Source organism: Cydia fagiglandana, chromosome 4 (assembly GCF_963556715.1).
Source record: "Cydia fagiglandana chromosome 4, ilCydFagi1.1, whole genome shotgun sequence".
In the NCBI taxonomy this organism is placed as follows: Eukaryota; Metazoa; Arthropoda; class Insecta; order Lepidoptera; family Tortricidae; genus Cydia; species Cydia fagiglandana.
The window spans coordinates 772,444-793,964 of record NC_085935.1 but is presented as its reverse complement, the minus strand read 5'-3'; the positions used below and the strand labels follow the sequence as shown (position 1 = coordinate 793,964).

Sequence of the window (21,521 nt, the reverse complement as noted above, 5' to 3'; positions counted from 1 at the left end):
TCGCACGGGTTACTCCTAATTATACACCTAAACCATTCTCAAGAATCAGTCCGTTGATAGGTGAAAGTTGCATAAAAATGTTGAGTTTATCCCGAACATACATAAGTACATACAGACAGACGCGGTGGGGGACTTTGTTTTACAAAATTTATATTATATAAGTTCAAGTACAGTGAAGTCAGCATCAATCTGCGCCCTCGAATATTTTTTCATATCGAGGTACCTGTCCCGACATGTCGAGTTCTCTGAAGTTTTTTTTTCTATGTGTATAGAGACATATCTCATCGTTAAGCAGTCCGAGAAATCAAGAATAGAGAAAAACTTTTTAATCATAGTCTGATACGCTACTTTTCATGTTGATTGTACTACCTGCACTGGAGTCAAAAAGTTGAAATTTTTTTAATGTGTCTATTGGTTTAATAAAAAGAAACTACAATACAATACCTATTTATTCATACCAATCCCAATGAGAACACTAAGTGCGTATTTAATAGTGCCTACAGGAATATTCTATTCAGTATTCCCAACGAGCAAACTGCTATCATTGCTGGCGATAACCTTTGCATATCTAAAGCATGTTGCTTTGTAGAAGGAATATGTAATACATTGAAGCAATATCACGGTTTTCTATTCGGAATAAACTCTTTAGTTCATACAATGAACTTGATAGCAAGCGGTTTAAATTGGCTCATTTACTACTCGAAAACATTTTATATGTAAATTATTTTGTATCAATAATGAAGCCTACGAAAATACATTGAAATAACATGTTTTTCGTTTACAATGTAAAATAAGTATTCATAAAAATGGTGTCATGTAAACTCACATAAATTATTCATTGCGACGTCATGGGTCCGGTTTGCTTTAACTTTTCAAATAGTGTTGCCTTTTCTAGTTAATAAATAGCCTTTTAAATTGCTACATTTAAAAGATCAAACTAAAACTTAATTAAATACTCTGGTACTTAATTAAAGACACTTTCAACCGTTTTTTCGGTTTCCTTCCGTTTCGATCACAAGTTTCACTTCGCTTTTTCTCAACTCTACACATCTGTTCCAAACCCCTAAGCTTAAAAAGCGGCCGTATACCAAACAACCTCTAATCAATATTCACTCTAAACGAGACTGAAGTAACTTAAGTGTGAAACTCGGAATTCTCGGCAGGGCATTTTGTTAGCGGCCAGCTTACGGAGGCAAGACGCACGACGCCCCGGAGGGCACTTTTCGAGGCTGCACTCGCATCCAGAGTAAGATTGCTTTTCTACTATTTCTGTTTCTTTGCATATTTTGTTTATGTGTTTATTATTTCTTTTGAAGTTGTTTCGGAGTATGAAATTGTGTATTCAGATGAAAGAAAGTCGGGATCATTATAAAAGCAATCCTAAAAATCTGATTTCTAGTGTTTATTTGTCAGTAAACAACCAGTCAATTATTTTATATTGGTTCAGCTTTTGCAGTCGCTTTTGTAATAATAATTAAAGCAACATAATTTAAAATGAGGCTTTTTGCGGTAGTTGCAATTTAAACAAAAAAACATTCGTTTATTCAATTCCATTTAAACTTGCTGTTATTGCGTTATAAGTCAAAAACTGAAATTAAATTCATTATTTACAGTCATCCTCCATCCAAAACCTTTCAGAAGCTTTAACAAGTTTCACGAAAACATACGAAATGTTCCGGTTATTTCATTGTACAATTACCCATATGAAAATTAATTGGTGAATGGTAGGTATTGTTTAAAATAAAACCATTTCTGCCATCGTGCGTCATTATCCATTATTTTATTATGTCACACTAACGAAAAGCAGCTATTTATAATCAATTTTTGCGATATAAAGCAAAACTATGTGCCCTCAATTAAAGAGAAAAGTCACTGCATCTATTACTTGAGTTTATGTAGAATCCTGGTCACGGCACCAATTGTAACTGCTGCGGCATAGTGGCAACAACAGTTGTAAAAAAAGGGTTGACACAAAATGTGATGTGTATGTAGACACATATAATATGCTTGTGTTTGTCCGGAGTTCTACTGCAATTTTTTTAATTAACGTTCAATACAACTGCCACTTACTTTTAAATGTAAGAAAGCAAACACAACCTAAGAAACTCCACGTGTCTATAGACTCATTTAAAACTGAAATGCAATATGAGTGATGTTGTCAAACTGACTTTAAATCGTTTGAAAAACAATTGCCAAGCCTTAACAATTATTATACTCATATCAGGTGTTAACCAAAAAAATACAAAATTATGGTATCACGCAATACTAATCCGAGCGAGCCTCGAGCAGTCATGCTATCGCCGCGTAAAGTTAATGCTCCGAAGACACCTGTTCGCCTGTCGCACGCGAGCACAGCACGCGACCAGGCGCCATTCGAGATAGTTTATTGAGAATTTTGCATCTGAAATGTCACTAAAACAGCAGTAGGTAGCAGTTTTAAACAATTTTTATTTCGTTAAATTAATTTTTAGAAAAGTGTCTGGGCTCATGAAATTACACTGTATATGCTAAAAGATGAAGCTATTTTTATTTATCCACAGAAGATTATAATTCCGACACTTCCTTAATTCATACTACAACATATAAATAATAATAAATAAATAAATAAATAAATAAATATTATAGGACATTCTTACACAGATTGACTAAGTCCCACAGTAAGCTCAAGGCAATATGGCTTGTAAAATTGACACGAAATGATTATAAACTATTTAATCAGAATAATAATTTATCATGATATGGCAAGTTCTTAGTAAATTATCTCGAATACCGCCCTATGCTTTTACGAGTTCAGCGAGGCGGCTAAACACGTCAGTCATTATAAAAGTTGCGGTTGTTTGTTTCCTTTCCGACTATTTACACGCTCCATTTTATTTTTTGGCCAGTTTTCACACTATAGTATATGTACATACAGTCAGCAACAATAGTAGCTAAGCGGGCGAGGTGTTTAAAATGATCTTGACACCACTTTATTGTTAAGAGAATAAGAGCACGTCAAGGTAGTTTTGAACACCTCGCCCGCTTAGCAACTTCTGCTGCTAACAGTATATGTATACTATAGGTATTAACGGCGGTATTAATTAAACTGAGAGTAATCCGGTACGAAGGATTACTTAATTTCGTTGCTACGTAACCAATTAATTCGTCATTAAGAATATTGCGTGTTGCTCAAATTTATTTGCCCTAATGCCCTTATCGGGATTCGAACCCAGGACCATCAGCTTCGCAGGCAGGGTCACTACCCACTAGGCCCGACCGGTCGTCACTTCTGTTCTTCACTTCACCAACCCAAGCCCTAAGTTCACTTATTGGTTATTAGGTACTACTTATACGGATAGTCTATTTATTCGTTTATACCTAGGGAGTTTATGCCCAACATTTACATACTGTATGTTATTAATTATGTTAATATTGTCGTGTCCACACCTTGCCTCGACTCACTACATAGAGTCCGTCTAAGCTAACTTCGCACCGACTTGAACGGAACAAAGTGAAATAGTGTCATTATAAACGTGATATTTTCGTAGAAAATAGACATTAACGATAACAATAATATACTACCTATGTCATTGCAAATTTTTTATTTTATTTATTGAACACAATGTAAGCTTACAGTTATAGACCAAATCACTTACACGCTAGAAAAACAGATACATTGTCAAAATAGTAACAATTAAAAACATACAAAAATATAAAAACATGCGCATAAAAATGTCATACAAATTAAAATTATAATTTTACGTACACTCTAAGAAAACAAGAAATTAAAATCAGAAATAGGGTAAAACAATAAAAATAAAGTAAATTTAATGTCAAATCAGATTACAATACATGTTACCAGCAATGTCACATGCCACATGCTGAGTTAGTTTGGTCCGACTTTAGAAGAAAAAGAAGAAGAAGAATAAAGACATCCCATAAAGCACACATACACAGGACAATAACATGAAAGAAATAAGATAAAGAGAAAATAATATGTAGAACAGGAAAGCAATATAAAATTATGTACACATTAAATTACGCACTTGGGTCCAGCAATGTGTGCAGTAGCGATAAGATCCCGTCTCAGCATATTGTTCCAATTTGCAAACGAGGGGCAAATACTATAGTAAAATTAGCATGAAAAGGTTTTCGTCATAATTTAAAACAGTGTTTCTTAACCTGTGGTCCGCGGACCCCTGGGGGTCCGCGAGTATATGTACGGGGGTCCGCCGCAGTCTCACCTATTCTCACCGGTCTGAAGTATATTGCTGGTTTTTAGGGTTCCGTACCCAAAGAGTTAAACGGGACCCTCTTACTACACTGTTAAAAATATTCAGGGAATTTTACATAATTTTAGGGCAACTTTCGTTGCCCTAACTTTTCTGTATTTTTACATAATTATGTAATTTTACAAGGCGTATGTAATTTTACATATCGACCTGATTTCATTATTATGTAATTTTACATTTATGTAATTTTACATAATCAAACAAATTGACGGTTATGTAAAATTACATTTATGTAATTTTACATAATCATACTGTCAGATATGTAAAAATCTCACTTATGTAATTTTACATAATCTGTAAAATCTCATTTATGTAATTTTACATATCCGTAAAATTTCACTTACGTACTTTTACATTTTTTTCGGTAATATTACAAGGTAATTGTATGTTTTGTTACAAATTTCGTATGTATAAATACATAAAGTTTGTGTATTAGTAATGATTTTTATGTATGATTACATTTTATTCAGTAATATTACCGAATTATTATGTATTTTGTTACAGATTTCATGTGTGAAGAAAATGTTTGTTACTGACATTAATTATAGTTAGTTTTTTTAGCATTAGAAAGAACTTGCAAGAAGTTAAGCGATCTTGACATGTCTTTTAATTGAAAAACGCTTTTTAAAAATCAAAAACTATTACTTATGACTTCCTTCTTTAGGATTTATTTTAATAAAAATATACCTTTGTATAAATTCTAATGTGTTTTGACAGTCCACTGGATATTCCATATTCAAGTTGCAGTAAGCCGCCATCAATAGTTGTAACGACGTAGGCAGAATCTGTTTCGCTAACAATCGTTTTTTCTACCAGCAAGTAATATAATTATATTTTCATTATCTGTGGACAAAAAACATAATGGTTAAAACAGGTAATATAATAGGCCCCCAAATTTAATACTTCCTCCTCAAATAAGATAATTTATCGTATTACGTTAAGTGGCACTACTAGTGAGTAAGGGTACAAGTCTCGGGCAGCGCAGTTTTAAAAGGGTGTAAGTTCCATGCCCCTTTTACAACTAAGCTGCGCGACACTTGTACCCTTTTTCACTAGGGCCACAGGTTTATTCAATACATTTACGTTTTAACACTGTATGTTTCATATAGATTATATTATGATTAATTATAAATTATATGAAACATACAGTGTTATGCTTCGCAGGTAAGGCATTTTATCATTGTAATAATAATTAAGTCTCACCTAAAAATACAATGTTAGGCGCAGCTATTTCGGATAGCTCTGCAACTTGAACCCTGGTTAATGGTTCCTGGAAAAGAAAAAGTTAATAAGATTAGTAAATGGAACTACTATATTTAGGATGGTACCTCATCTGGAAGAAAATGGATTATGAATTATATCTTGGGTATTGCTCTCCCTCTATGTGACGGATGATCAAAATAGCGTGGGCCTATGTTGCACCAAACCTGAGTTCCACTAGGTACAGCCAGGGTTCAGCATCAGCTCTATCTTGTCAACTTCAAGCGTCAAATTTTTAAATTGACATCATACTGCAAAATAAATGTGGTTTGAGTCAGCACATTAATGCTTAACAGTAGGTATCCAATTATAGTCTATTCTACAATACACTACATTCTACAATTACACAAAAAATATTTCATTACGAAAAGTCAAATTAATTTAGATTTACTCACCTTTTTCAATTATATTTTTTAAAGTTGGGTCCATTATTGGAACAGCTTTCTTGATTGTTTGGTCTACTGACCAAATTTTAATAACGGGCATGTTTTACTGTAAGAGAATAACACAATTTATTAGTGTTGGTGACTATTTAATTAACCTACACAATCAAGCATGTACTAATATCGTTTTAAATTTAGATGTACTTAGCTAATAAATACTTACATTTTTTTAATGGCATACGACGAAAGCGGCTGCTCCAAGATTTTGTAGATCAGGTCTGATCCACCCTGGACGTGGACAGGACACGATATCAACTGGACTTTGTAAAGGACGCCGAGGAAACCGTTACAAAAAAGGTGAACCGCGAACCCTTTCTGGAAGTACATAACGTTTTGAGGTCTAATGCAGATTTCACTAGATATTCGATGCAAGAAAGTAAAGGTATATCTAATACTTATATTTACCTGTTTTCTTGTATGCTATCTCCAATTTATTTACACGTTTACACAAGTACTACGTTCTACGCACAGCGAGTGAGCGAGCGCCATTTTGATGTGAACTCATGAACTGCGCAGCGCACAGCGCAGCTACGGGGGGGGTGCGCCTGACTAGCGATCGCGTGATCCATGTAGCTCGCGCGCCATTGGCGCGCGTTATAATATTGATCCGTGATTGGGTGTGTGCTAGTGCCGCACAAAATTCGTCCAATCCGCGAGTGCTAACGGATATGAATTCATATTTGAAGATTTATAGTTTATTTTTCGAAATTAATAATTAGGTACACAATTTTACCAATAATTGCTGACATTGGTACATATAAATAACATCGTAAGTTTTGTTGCTTCCAACTTTGATGCTGTAATTCACATTAAGGGGTTCCCTGGAGCCAATGAATGACCTATCTGAATCCCTTAGTTTTCTAATTTCTTTTTGGAGCTTATCATACGGTAAAGTTGAAAAGAATTTATGTACGAAATAGGTATCATTTGATATTTACCAATCGCTTTTCGGTGAAGAGGAAAACATGGTGAGGAAACCGGACTAATTCCAACAAGTTTCCTAGTTTCCCCTCTGGGTTAGAAGGTCAGATGGCAGTCGCTTCTGTAAAAACTAGTGCCTACGCCAATTCCCGGGATTAGTTGCCAAGCAGTTCCCAGGCTCCCATGAGCTGTGGCAAAAAGCTGGGATAGCGCGAGGAAGATTTATTATCATAGGGTAAAGTGCCCTATTACCAGCCACCTGCATTAATCGTTGAATAACTTTTATAATATGTCCAAAACTACACGGAATGTTTGTAAGTATACACGGTGTAATATGAGGAAACCGAATAGCTTTAACCACGCATTTCTGAGGTCAAAAGAAAGAAAAAATGTAAGATGAGTTTAGGTTATACTTCACCAAAAAAAAAATTTTTGTTGTTGTTTTGTTTTTTCAATTTCTTGAATGTACATGTACATAAAAATAAATGTTATTTGATGTTGATTGGTAAACTTTTCACTTAAAATTGATTTTTACATTTTTTTTTCGTAAAACCTACTTTTTGCAAAGCGTTACTTGTCACTTTTTGATATCTATCAAGAAGGATATTTTAGACTACGTCCCATAGCAGCAACATCACCATCAAAAAGGTCTTTTACACTGTGTAACAATAAAAACTTGTTTTTTTTTAATTAATATTATCTCTGAAACTAGGCGAATTTCAAAAAAGTTTATAGGACATTTTTGTCTCTAAATATGATCAGGAATACGCAGTTAAAATTATTCGGTTTAAAATATTTCGGTTTCCTCATGTTACACGGTGTATTTGTCCGCGATTATCTCGCGTTTAGCTGAACCGATTTTGATGTGGTTTTCAGAAAAGTGTTTGTTACATTCGGGAGAAGGTATTAGTATACATAGAGCTGAGCTGATGCTGAACCCTGGCCGTACCTAGTGGAACCAGAAAAGACAAAACTGTGGAAAAATACAATTGGACAGCGCGGCAATGCCGCCAGCCTTCTTGGCACCCTGCCCAAAGGCACAGAGCTGGAGCCAGGTTTTTATTTATAATTTTAGTTTATATTGTAGTTAGTTGTAGTTTTATGTAGTTTTTAATTACATGTAGTTAATAATTTTTTGTAACATATTTGCTGTGACTTAATTTTTTAATAAAAAGAGACGTCATGATCGATTACCTTTTTTCTAATTGGGGCATTTTACCCTATCCCATATTTACTTAAAAATTAATTGGGAGGAAAACTAACTTTTTATCCCGCCAGGTGGTGGTGGCGAATTAGCGACTTTACCTCGCTTTGACATAAAAACTGTCAAACCACATACATTTTTTGTAAGTTATTCTATTCTTGTAAAATTTTCTCAAAAATGCCTATGTCTGATATGAATATTTGACATATTTATTTTTAGAGACGTCAAAGACGAACCCAAATAAATAGGTACCTACCTAGATATGTATGTAGATTTCGTATTAAGTAACTAAGTATTTCTATCTTTACATAATATGAATGAATCTATTTATCTTTAAGTAGGTATTAGTAGTAACGATGTGGTGTGAGCACAAACCGATTTTGCCTAAAATTAATTAGGTAAGTACAGTCACCTGCAATAATATGTTACTCTTCGAAGGCCGCAATAATATGTGACACGCTCGTATGGCTCTACAGATAAGGTCGTGTCAGATATTTTTGCGGCCTTTGAAGAGTAACATATTATTGCAGGTGACTGTACCTACTTACTAAGTAAGTACCTAAGTACCTTCTTAATTTCGACCGCACGGGCGGCATTCTCAGCAGGTTAAAACTTGTTCACGGAATTGTATTAGGGTATTCCACCTGTCCAGTTTCTGTTTCTTTGTCCAATGTGTGTTTTGTCTTTTGACATTTTGCTTGAGAGAGAGAGTGAGATGCCATGACATTGGACAAACATATCATTGGACACATTACCGCACCGCACCAAGGTCATTGCGACGCACCCATAAGTAAGACCTTGACAACAACCTTGACAATGTCCTTGGTGCGGTGCGGTAATGTGTTAGCACTGTTAGCAGCTTTATGGTAACATTCCATTTCTAACCGCAGCTGCACTACCGGTACTGAACGCGTCGCTGTCATTGTCAATTTCCATAGTAAAATTGACAGTAATGCAGCTGCGGTTAGAAATGGAATGTTACCATTAGGCATTAAGTAGTTTGTGTTCTATTATATGTATGTAGGTAAAGGATAACTCACGCTCACGTTAGACCGGGCCGCATCCGGGCCGGAGCTTCCGGCGCTTAGGTACGTTTCTATGACATGACAGGCGAACACGGGATGCATTCCATAGAAAACGATGCGCCGGAAGCTCCGGCCCGGGCACGGCCCGGTCTAACGTGAGTCACCCTTAATGGGTACTCGTATGTTACCAGACGAACTCGCGGGCAAGAGCTAGGAATTCATAAATGTGAAAAAAACCGGACAAGTGCGAGTGGGACTCGCCCACCGAGGGTTCCGTACTTTTTAGTACTTATTCTCTTTATTTATTTTTCTTCTTAAGTTAGGTTAATTATAATATGAATATAAAAGTAAAATATAAAAACACTTACAAAATAATAAAAAAAAGTTATAAACACACAGTACTTATTTATTGTTATCACTCACACTTAATAATGAGAGAGTGAGATGCACTGACATTGGACAAAGAAATTGAATGCAAATTTGACAGGTGGAATACCACCCTAAGGGCCCCTTGCACCATTCCACTAACCCGGGGTTAACCGGTTAAATCTGGAGTTACCTTGGTTACCAGTAGGTACAATTTGACACTGGATTAACGGTTTAACCGGTTAACCTCGGATTAGTGGGACGGTGCAAGTGGCGCTAAGTTAGTTAAGTAGTAGTTTGGTATTTTTACTTTTATGCTGTTTAACTTGTTTGAAATAAAATAAATAAAAATGTAATGTAAAGACACACATTGAAATAGTAAATTTGCAGAAAATTAAAGAAATATTGGAAAATTTCATTGTATTGTTTTTAATTTTACTGGCATTTTTCTGAATATTGCATAATAGATAAGTAAATTTACATAAAAAAAAATTCACGAAAGTAGGTAAAATCACGACACTTTTATGTAAAGTTCCCCGCGGTACGCGTGTTGTTTGCTGTTGGTGCTGTTGTTGATGTGTTGTTGTTGGTAATGTTGTTGTTGCTGTTGTAATTGTGTAGTAGTTTGTTTTCCAAAGGGAAAAAGAAATAAAGTTGTACTTTTGCTAGGACAAAAAGATCCGCTTGCGAGCACTTCATTCCTGCAGCTCGGCCTTCGGCCTCGCGTGTTTGGGAAATCGAAAAGGACGCTCCGGGCCTTCGGCCCTACGCGGAGCTCGGCCTTCGACCTTCGCTCTGCCGTGTCACGCCTAACTCCGTTAACTCGAGTTACATGAGTTACGAATAACCAGTCTAAATCGTCTTAAAAACCATTAAATATATATCTTCTATAAGAAAATTTTGAAAATCTTCATTATTTACTGAGAAAAGCATATGGCTAACTCATGTAACTTCATTTTTTTGCCGATGGCGTCAGGCACAACTCAGTTAACTTAAGTTGTATGACTGACACAACCAAAATATCAACATCGTTTCTTAAGTTACCGGAGTTAGGCATGACTGGCCGAGCGCTTGATTTATACGACAACAATATTCCTATAGTAATACGTGTCACGTCTGATCACGCGAATGTCATGTAACTTGACTTACATGACTTCGTGTGACCACTATAGTATGGAAGAGTTGATCATGCGGAAACATTTAATTCGAATAAAATGAAAACTATTCAATTATGCGAAACAAAAATTAAAGGGCCCAGTCTGTGACCATATTTCCTACATGTAGATTAGATAAAATAAAAAAATTACGACGAACCGTCAACGATAACAGCATTTGAATCTTTAAAACTTTAAACGTAATTATCTCGAAACTCGACTTTTAAAGTTACATGAGATGCGCGTGACACGGCAGCGCTGGGTTTCGAAGCTCAGCGCCGCGTTAAAAACTGCCAGGGTCCCTCTATGACATTTGGTCGAGCACCACCTAGGTCTGACCGTTTGGCCGGCCCGTCCAACATTTTTCTGACCGGAAGCGGTAGACCAAAAGTCGGAATTTTCTGGAGATCACGAGACCGCCCTCTATATGAAACTGTCAAAGTCTAACACACCACGAACCTCCTTCTGGGAGAACAATTGTGTCATCAGTCAGTCGTATTGCAGCTTTATATAATATAGAAAAATACGTAGATAATAAAATTATTTTTGTCCCTGACATTCCATGTAATTTTACAGATTTTATGTAAAAGTCCATTGTCTTAGTGATTACTATACAATACATATTGAATATGTAAAAAAAAACATATTCACGGCCTCCTTAGCCTATTAGTTGATAGTGACCCTGCCTATAAAGCAGGACGTCCCGGGTTTGCATCCTGGTCAGAGCATTTATTTGTGTGTCTATTATCACGTAATATATTTGTTCATCAGGAGTTATGGATGTTGCCTATGTATTCAAGAATGTATCGATTATACATTTATACCTAAAGTGCCCACAACACAATCCTTATTGAGCTTACTGTGGGACTAGGTTAATTTGTGTAAAATTGTCCTATATATTATTTATTTATTTTACCAGTAAATTTACAGAAAATATGTAGGTATACCATTAAGAAGATATTGGTAAATTTCATTATATTGTTTGTAATATTACTGACATGTTTCGGAATATTACATAAGACTTAAGTAAATTTACATAAAAATGTATTTTTCAAAAGAAATAATAAATTTGCGAGATTTTTATGTAAAATACCCGTTCCAATTGTTAAAAATCAAGTGTAGTATTACAGATATTTATGTAAACGGGCATTTCTTAGTGACTATTACATATGTATCGTGTAAAAAGACCCATTTGAACAGGAAGTTTACAGAAAATTTATAAAATTAAAAAAATGTTGGGAAATTTCATTATGTTTTTTGTAATTTTTCTGATATTTTTCGGAATATTACATAAGAAGTAAGTAAATTGTAATAAAAATGTGTTTCTCAATAAAAAATGGTAAAATTACGAGATTTTTATGTCAAATTCCCGATTTAATTGTTAAAAACACATTAAAAAAGTATTTGTCCCAAAAGTTCCATGTAATTTTACAGATTTTATGTAAACGTTCATCTCTTAGTAATTATTACATATTTATTATGTAAAAATACCATTTAAACAGTAATTTCTACAGAATATATATGTAAAATGAAGAAATGTTGGGAAACTTCATAATGTTTTTTGTGATTTTAATGACATTTTTTGGAATTTTACATAAGACGTGAGTAACTTTACACAAAAATGTAATTTTCACAAAATTAGGTAAAATTATGAGATTTTTATGTAAAATACCCATTTTAATTGATATAAACACATAAAAAAATGTATTTGTCCCAAACATTCCATGTAATTTTACAGATTTTATGTAAACTTCTATCTCTTAGTGATTATTATATATTTATTATGTAAAGCGACACATTTAAACAGTAAATTTACAGAAAATATGTAAAATTAAAGAATTTTTTGGAAATTTTATATTATTGTTTGTAATTTTCCTGACATTATTCCGAATATTACATTACACGTAAGTAAATTTACACAAATATGTAATTTGAAAAAAAATTTGTAAAATTACGAGATGTTTATGTAAAATTCTCTTTTTAATTGTTAAAAACACATAAAAAAAAGTATTTGTCCCAAACATTCCATGTAATTTTACAGATGTTATGTAAACTTCCATCTCTTAGTGATTATTACATATATGTTATGTAAAAAGACCATTTAAACAGTAAATTGAACAGAATATATGTAAAATTAAAGAAATGTTGGGAAATTTCATAATGTTTTTTTGTAATTTTACTGATATCTTACGGAATATTACATAAGACGTAAGTCAATTTACATAAAAATGTATTTTTCACGAAAATAGGTAATATTGCGAGATTTCTAAGTAAAATTCCCTCTTCAATCGTAAAAAATACATACCAAAATGTATTTATCCCGAACATTCCATGTAATTTTACAGATTTTATGTAAATATTCATGGCTTAGTGATTATTACATAATTTTTATGTAAAACTACATAAAAATTATTGATTTTACCGAAAAAATGAAAAATTTACGAGAATTACGTAAAATGTCATATTTTTCCGTAAATTTCCCAGATTTTTCGGGAATTTTACAGGATTATGTAATTTTTTTGCATGTAAAATTACATAATTTTTAACAGTGTAAGACTTCGCTGTCCGTCCGTCCGTCCGTCTGTCACCAGGCTGTATCTCACGAACCGTGATAGCTAGACAGTTGAAATTTTCACATATGATGTATTTCTGTTGCCGCTATAACAACAAATACTAAAAACAGAATAAAATAAAGATTTAAATGGGGCTCCCATACAACAAACGTGATTTTCGTGATTTTTGACCAAAGTTAAGCAACGTCGGGAGTGGTCAGTACTTGGATGGGTGACCGTTTTTTTTTGTTTTTTTTTGCATTATGCTACTGAACCCTTCGTGCGCGATTCCGACTCGCACTTGCCCGGTTTTTTTTATTAAGGGGTCCTTGGACTTGTGCTTTATTTCCTAGAGGTCCGTGGATAGAAAAAGGTTAAGAACCGCTGATTTAAAAGAATACCTTTTGTTGATTGAAACCTAACTTTGTATTATTCCCCTATTTTCCCATCACTAAGAAAGTAGGTACATCACTAAGGGCTTATTTAGACGGCGAGCGAACTCGCATGAGATTTTAGTTACATTGCGGGCTGTTCAACCGACCGATTAAAACCCGCAATGTAATGAAACTCGCATGCGAGTTCTTGCATCGTATTTATATGAGCCCTAACGCACATGTCGGCTACACGGCAGTATCTGGCAGCGATTGCGGAACTAAATAACTCCCGCGACTGCCAGAATAATTCATTAGTCGGACTCGGACCGGCCGCCTGCCACGGACAATACCGGGGACAACTACAATTATAGGTAGGCATATAGACAGACTGGCGTTTGGCTGAGAAAACGCTGGTTTATTCTTGGATGGAGATGATTAGCGAGTTCTTTGCTTCAAACTATTCGTCTTGTCATTCGCATCGTTTTTTATGAAAACATAAACGAGCAGAGGAATCGCAATGATTGTTGCTCATGGACACCTATAACACCAGAGGGGTTGCAAGTGCGTTTTCAGCATTTAAGATGGGAGTACACTGATTTGTTTGAAAGTTTAAGGTCGTGTGGGAATGTGTAGGTACATGGCATAGCAGGCATGCACTACTACAGCATGCATGGTAGAGAGGTGAAGTATAGAGATAGATAGTCTAAACTGGTTGAAATCATGCGACACTGATCTTTCGTTAGGTTATGTAATAAAAAATAAATAATATTAAATGTAGTACGTACTCGAGTCAAAACATATCAAAGTCCGAGCTATAACCGAGAAAATCTAAATTCGTAAACTTCCAGCAACTATCTTTATCACTCTCATTACGCCTTCATTGGAGTAACAGAGACAGATGCCCGTGCGAACTTCGATGTTCGTGGTAGGCCCTCAGGTATGCCTATTTTATTAAAATATACCTACGTTTTCAATTACAAATACCTACAGCAGCTAGAATCGCTGCCAAAATTAAAGCAAATTAGAAAAGCAGTAGAAATTACAGTCCTCCAACTTCCATCCATAAATTGTGAACTACGCGCGTTTGTTACCAAAGTGGCCGCGCTGTTCAACGCTACAACAATACCTGAAACTGCGAACAGTTTGATAAACTAATTAACAACTGGACAGGCCAAATAAATTGCGTTCGCCGGCAAATTGAGCCCGCTGTCGGTACAACTTCTGTTACTATAATTGAATCTGTTAAATGATTATTCTCATTTTTGTGTCGAGCTGGCTTTGAATGAAGAAATTAACAAAATAATATTATTCTTTGTATTTATTTCATGTTTTATGCGCGAATGATTACGATATTTTTTAAGTGAGAGTTTAAATTGTTTAAATACAGTTTTCAAGCATTTGAGTTCTAGTTATTTCAAAGGTAGCTTTTAAAAGAATTGTTTATTTCATGTTAAATTTTATGCAGACATTGCGAATTACAGCATATTTTATTTTATTTATTAGGCTAGGTACCAAGTGAATTCGTTGCTTTAAAACCAAAGGTTTATTAATTTAATATAAATGAACAATAATTTTATTGATTTATTTATGTAAAACCTAGGTAGCAAGTTGTTATATTTTCGTAAAGCTGGGTTCAGAAAATATAACCATCAATACAATAAAAAACAGTGTCATATACACACTTTTTCACTGTAAAGGGCTACCTTATTCCAACTCTAGCATATTTTTATAGTACAGTCACCATCAGATATATGGAGCGGCCGAGGTGGTCAAAATATCTGAACACGCACTCTAACGTCTTGACAATAAAGGTGTGTTCAGAGATTTGTGAGCACCTTGGCCGCTCTGATAATATCAGAGCAATAATCAGAGCAAATATATTATATATGTGAATGCGACCGTCAGTCAGATATATTACTCTTCGAAGGCCGCAAAAATATGTAACACGCTGACGCTCTTATGGTTCTACAAATAAGATCATGTCTGATATTTTTGCGCCCTTCGTTGTGTAACATATTATTGCAGGTGACTGTACCTACTGAAGTATATAAAGCCCCTAATGGCTTATTTCCCCCGCGGCCCGCTTACAAAGAAGCGCACTTAGGTAGCTTCGGAGATGGAATTACAATTGGGAGTGTACGAGGTTTTTTATGTAGTGTGTGCTCGAGAGCAAAGAAAATGGGTCACTTGGTACAGAAGTTGGGTTGGTTGGTTGGTTGTTGGTGGCTGGTTGGTTGATGAACGCAGCAAAGATGATGATGAACGCAGCAAAGATGATAATGAACGCTGTCTTAACCAAATATTACCTTAAAGGATGACTTACGCTAGACCGTGCCGTGCCCGGGCCGAGGCGACCGACATGTCATTATCTATGACGGCTGATCGGTGATCACGTGTTGCTTTCCATAGAAAACGAAGCGCCGGAAGCTACGGCCCGGCCCCGGCCCGTGTGTGAGCGTGAGTCAACCTTAAGGCTTCTGTTGTGGGAACTAGACGACGATACATATAATAAATCATCATCATCATCACCTCAGCTATAAGACGTCCACTGCCGAACATAGGCCTCCCCCTTGGATCTTCATACGTGCCAGTTGGAAGCGACCCGCATCCAGCCCAGCGTCTTCCGGCGACCTTAACAAGGTCGTCTGTCCATCTTGTGGGTGGACATCCTACGCTGCGCTTGCTAGTCCGGGGTTATATAATAAATAGATAAAGATAAATACTTAACTGCATTGAAAACATCTAAGATAACTCAAGAACAATCACAAATATTTATCCAATGATAAACACACAAGCAAATGCCGTTACCAGGATTCGAACCCGGGACCTCTTGCTTCGGAGGCAGGGCCCCAATCATACTAGAACACCGATAACATCAACAAAAACATTGATTAAACTTTGAAACTTTATTCCTATCAAAATATACCATTTATATTGCCGATGAAACTCCGAAACCACAAGCAAACCCCCAATCTTGAAACTCTTCCATTGCAACATTACAATCCCATTGTCCAAAGACAACTAAACAATTGAAACTCAACAACTTTTAAACTCATCAACGAGCGCCATTGCGGCGACCGGTACCGGTACCGGTATAACGGTACCGGTACAATGTACCGGAATAGTTCAGTGTTAATGGACGCGACGGGGTTAACGAGTTTCTAGCTCCTTTATTAAAACTGGATGCTATTCTCGTAGCTTTTATAATAATTTCAGAGAAACCGATATTGACTAGCACGTTATCGTAATATTTTTGGTTTAAATTGAAACCGATATTGTTTTATTATAAGTAAAATTCACTATACTGAGGTCAATTTTAATTTTACATTTTGTTATGATTTTGCACGCAGAAAATAATATTTTATTTTATTTAAATAAATGAATATAAATATATATATTTATTTATTTGCATGTGATATGAAAACGTTTTTCCACTTCTGAATATTTTCCATATTTTTAGTAGGTATGTTAATGACTCGATGAAAAACTAGGTTTAAAGGTTTTAGTTTTCAAAATTAAGCGAACGACATCAAAATCAAAATGATATGTTAAGATTTAGTAAGTGAAAAACGTTTTCTCCTGAAATGAAAATTTATGAAAAAAGTACTTACCTTTTGTCAGTAAATAGCTATGGGCCCGATTTGGATTTTGAAATAGACATCTATTAGACATCTTTTAGACATCACCAAGATACGATAACGATATTTTTAAGATCTAACCTGTCATATTTGACATTTGCGCGATTCTAGGGATACTCTTGAACGATTTCCACAGGATATGACTTAGAGATCCAATTCACATGTAAGAGATATCTTACTCTATCTAACGTAAAAGTGACATTGGTTGCCCAAATTGCGCTGCAAAAGAGAACTAGTTGATATCTAAACTATAATGTATCTAGAATGGATCTAGTACGTTTTAATAACAAAACTTCCGTGAGACACAGACATATTAAATATATTAAGAACGGGTCACTCACGTATTTTAAGTCGAAAAACGCTCGACATGTTTCACTCCGTACCACCCCTCCTGCCTAGCCGAGTCATCGGGCGCGGAGAGCTGCGGCCCGCAGTCTGCGCCGGTCCGTCACCGTAAACGCAAGCTCCTGATGACACTCCTCGGTACGGAGTGAAACATGTCGAGCGTTTTTCGACTTAAAATACGTGAGTGACCCGTTCTTAATATATTTAATATGGATCTAGTACGTGTCGTATCTTGTGAATATCTTGAAGTTAGAATACGGCAGTATACTTTCCTTTTACTGAAGAACAATCGATCGGGCCGGTGTTCTGAAAGGTCGCAAGTTCGAGCCTTCACAAAACGACTGCGTACTTTCAACAAGGTCATCTTATACTGGTCTCTCATCTCTCTTAAGCCTTAACGGTTAAGAATTACAGGCTTGGACTCTTTTAATCGCTAACTTGGCGTCCGCTTCAGATTTATTCATTAAAATTGTTCAGTAACTCTTGCATAACTTTTTATACGCAAAGTTTTGTTCAAGACGTTGACAAGTTTTAGATCTTGACTAGATCTAGACTAGATATAGATTCTAGATTAACAGGGGACTTAGCCAAGATGTTGTCCTTCCGGATCGTTTGCACCAACTGGGAAAGGGAGGCTGAAGATCGCGACCACTGGAGGAAAACCCTGGGTGAAGGGGTAGTTGCACACGATGAAGAGTGGTTTAGCCTTCCTCACACCAGGCAAGAACTGATACACCAGCGCACCGCTCTCCCGCCTTCGTCACCAGGCACGGCATTCTCCTGCCAGCTATGCGGTTGCGGCTGCCGCTCTCGCATTGGAATTAATAGTCATTTGCGGAAGTGCCGCACTATTAATATAGACGCTGTTTAAACCATCATCTTATTGATGTGACAGGCCAATGATGAGCCAAGATGATAATTTTTGATTTAAAACGCTAATAGAAACTTAAATAATGCATCAATTTTGCCAACACTACTCCCAGTAAACTACTAAACAACGTTTATATCTAATGCATTCTTATTACTCTGCCGTCGAGTCTTAGTTGTTCAATTATTACTGTTCCGCTCTCGAGACACGACTCCAAAGGCGACTTATTGCCTACAGAGGCATTCGGACTTTAATAAATCTGACACGTCGGAGGTCAATCTTAAAACTTAAATACGCGATTAAGTCCCGTTGTGCGATTTAATAATGTTTAAAAATCGTGGAAGTTTAAATCAGTGTTTTATAAATCTGATCATGAAATAAGTAGTTATACCGGGTGTGGCCTGTAGCACGAGCAAATAATTAAAACATAGATTGTACTCCTCAAACGGTGACACTTTTGTTCAACAACTTTAAAAATTAACTACTATTAATAAACTATTTAGACTCCCTATTATTCATACAAAATAAATATTATCTTCAATGGACGCCATCGCCACGCCATTATCATTATCACTGACGTTGCTTGTCATGCCTTAAACATAACAAAATTTGCAATACATTACGTCTTAGAACAAACTTTAAAGTGTATTAAAAATCAAACCAAAAGTTATTTTTAAAAGTCGCTGAACAAATGTTGGTCAGTATAAGGAGTACAGCTTACGGTTTAATTTTTTGCTCATATTACAGGCCACACCCGGTATACCGACACTGACACTGACTAACATCTTATGCCAAGGGTCAAAAATCTCGTAAAGAGCAACAAGTTCAGGATAATGAGGCATTTCAAATAAATAAATAATACCTCAGCCAATAATAGTCACCTTCTACCATTAGAGTGACATTCCATTTCCAACTGCAGCTGCAATACTGTTCATTTTACTATGGAAGCGCGTCGCTGTCATTGTCAATTGCCATAGAAAATGAACAGTATTGCAGCTGCAGTTGGAAATGGAATGTCCCTTTTATGAGGAAATGTGGACAGATGTTTCGTAGGATTTTTTTTAACCAGGGCAAGTTTGATAATTATAGTAGACAATGTTAACAAATAATACTATATGGAAAAATTGGAAAATAATATTTCAACATTTTACATAATACATAAGGTGGTTGTTACGGTGCTCGACGCGGTCTCAGTACATGTCATCTTGACTAGAGATGCAACGGATAGTTGTTTGGCCGGATACCGGATACCGGATATCCGGCCTGGACACTGGCCGAATATCCGGTATCCGGCCGCCGGATATTCGGCCGGCGGAACTATACCTACATTTCGGTTTTTCAGATGCGCATTCTGCAGGTTGGACCTGTTTCCTAGTAAACGTTCGCGCGGACTCATTTCTAGGTTCGAAATGAGTGTGCGTGCAAGTCAGTGGTATGATTAAATTGTTTTAAAATAATAAACAAGTACGATTATGACCGTGTCTGTTTCTTAAATCCAATTTGTTTACTCCGAAATCAAGCAATGTTACTATCCGGTATCCGGCCGGATAGTAAAATGATGGCCGGATAGGCCGGATACCGGATAGTAACCGGATATCCGGTGCATCTCTAATCTTGACACTTAAGTCATAGTCAATAGAGGTGACAGCAGGGTGTTATTTATTGGGCATTAGCATGTCGAGCACTAGTACCACCACCTTAGTTTAAGCATAATAAAATTTGTCTGTCATGTTTCTTTTGCTATTGGTGAAATATTTGTATTATATTGCATGAAAGCAAAGTAAGTTACTTATATCAAAGGCCCCCCTAGCGTCTTTACCTATAAGCATGAACGAGATGCTCAGCGACTTGTCAAATCAATATCCGACATTTAAAGTTTAGAGGTCTCCCCAATGTTGTACCTAGAATTGACCCTGCCGGGGGCAGTTGTATTATTCTAAGTTTGCCTTTTTCTACCACAATCTGATTATTCGCGTTCCTTTATTACTCGCTGCAACTTAGAATTGCTCCGCAAATTGATTTAAATTAAAATGTCCGCCTGTTTTCTGCAATAACCGTTGCACAAGTTTTCTTAGCGAGCGTTGACAGTTCACAATGTTCTCAAATAAAGGTTCTGGAAGTATCGCTGCTGAATTTTAATTGGATACTTTTGTAGTGCCAAGGACTTTTGTGTATTGTTAAGCAAATATTGTCTTCTTGTCAAACTTATCCCTGATGTTTTTAAAATGAAACTTAATACAAACGGAACGCGGAATAGCAAATACAAATCCGAACCCCTAGTGTAAATTTAATTCGATAGCGTGACGAGCGTTCGCGTCTGCGTATCTGCCCGATTCGAAATTTAAGATACGTCAATTAATAGATCTAAAAACGATATAATAATATTATGGATTAGATGTGTCAGTGTCAAAAGTTACGTTTTTGTTTGAAGAAACGTCACATTTGACACTGACATATCAAATCCATATCGTTTCTAGATCTATTACAGTTAGACCGTAAAAAGTCTGCAGCGATTTTGATAGCCCACGCAGTGCAAGTGTCATTTTAAACGTCAAACTTCTATGAAATTATGACGTATACATAACACTTACACTGCGTGGGCTATCAAATCCGCTGCAGTCTTTTATTGGTGCGACTATAATTGACGTGTCATACACAAAACACATACATAGGGCATGATGTCACGATCCTCAGCATTGAGGGAACGACTGATGATGATGATAATTGACGTATCTTAAAGTTTGAATTGGGCCATGAGTACATTTTTATGGGATTTTGGAAACTCAAAATCCTATATAAAATGAGACTTAACGCAAATGCGTACGTCACGATATCGAATGAAATTTACACTAGGGGTACCGAACGGCACCTTAATAGAAGTATCAGTTAACCAATTATTTCGAAGTGTAATAGTACATTATTGTCGAGGCTCGGAAGTAGCTACTTGCAGGCTGAGGATTCGTTTTAAACGGACGACCTTGGGAGTCCGTTTAATTGAATCCGAAGCCAGCAAGTAGCCTTCCAGCCGAGTCATATATAGTGCTTTTCTCAATAATGGTGCAAGAAATATAAATATCATAGAAATATTTTACAAAACCAA

The 21,521-nt window shown here is 35.9% G+C and overlaps 1 protein-coding gene and 1 long non-coding RNA gene across 2 annotated transcripts in view; both read right to left on the bottom strand.

The window, feature by feature from the left end:
• Positions 1–21,521, bottom strand: part of LOC134663419 (neuroligin-4, X-linked-like) — a 280,075-nt gene that overhangs the window by 203,416 nt on the left and 55,138 nt on the right. The gene's annotated exons all lie outside the window — the stretch shown is intronic.
• LOC134664092 (uncharacterized) lies at positions 4,796–7,784 on the bottom strand. The gene is made up of 4 exons (XR_010098204.1): positions 6,380–7,784; positions 6,138–6,289; positions 5,475–6,023; positions 4,796–5,114 (listed from the first exon to the last, which is right to left on the bottom strand). It is a non-coding gene; the product is annotated as an uncharacterized LOC134664092 (long non-coding RNA).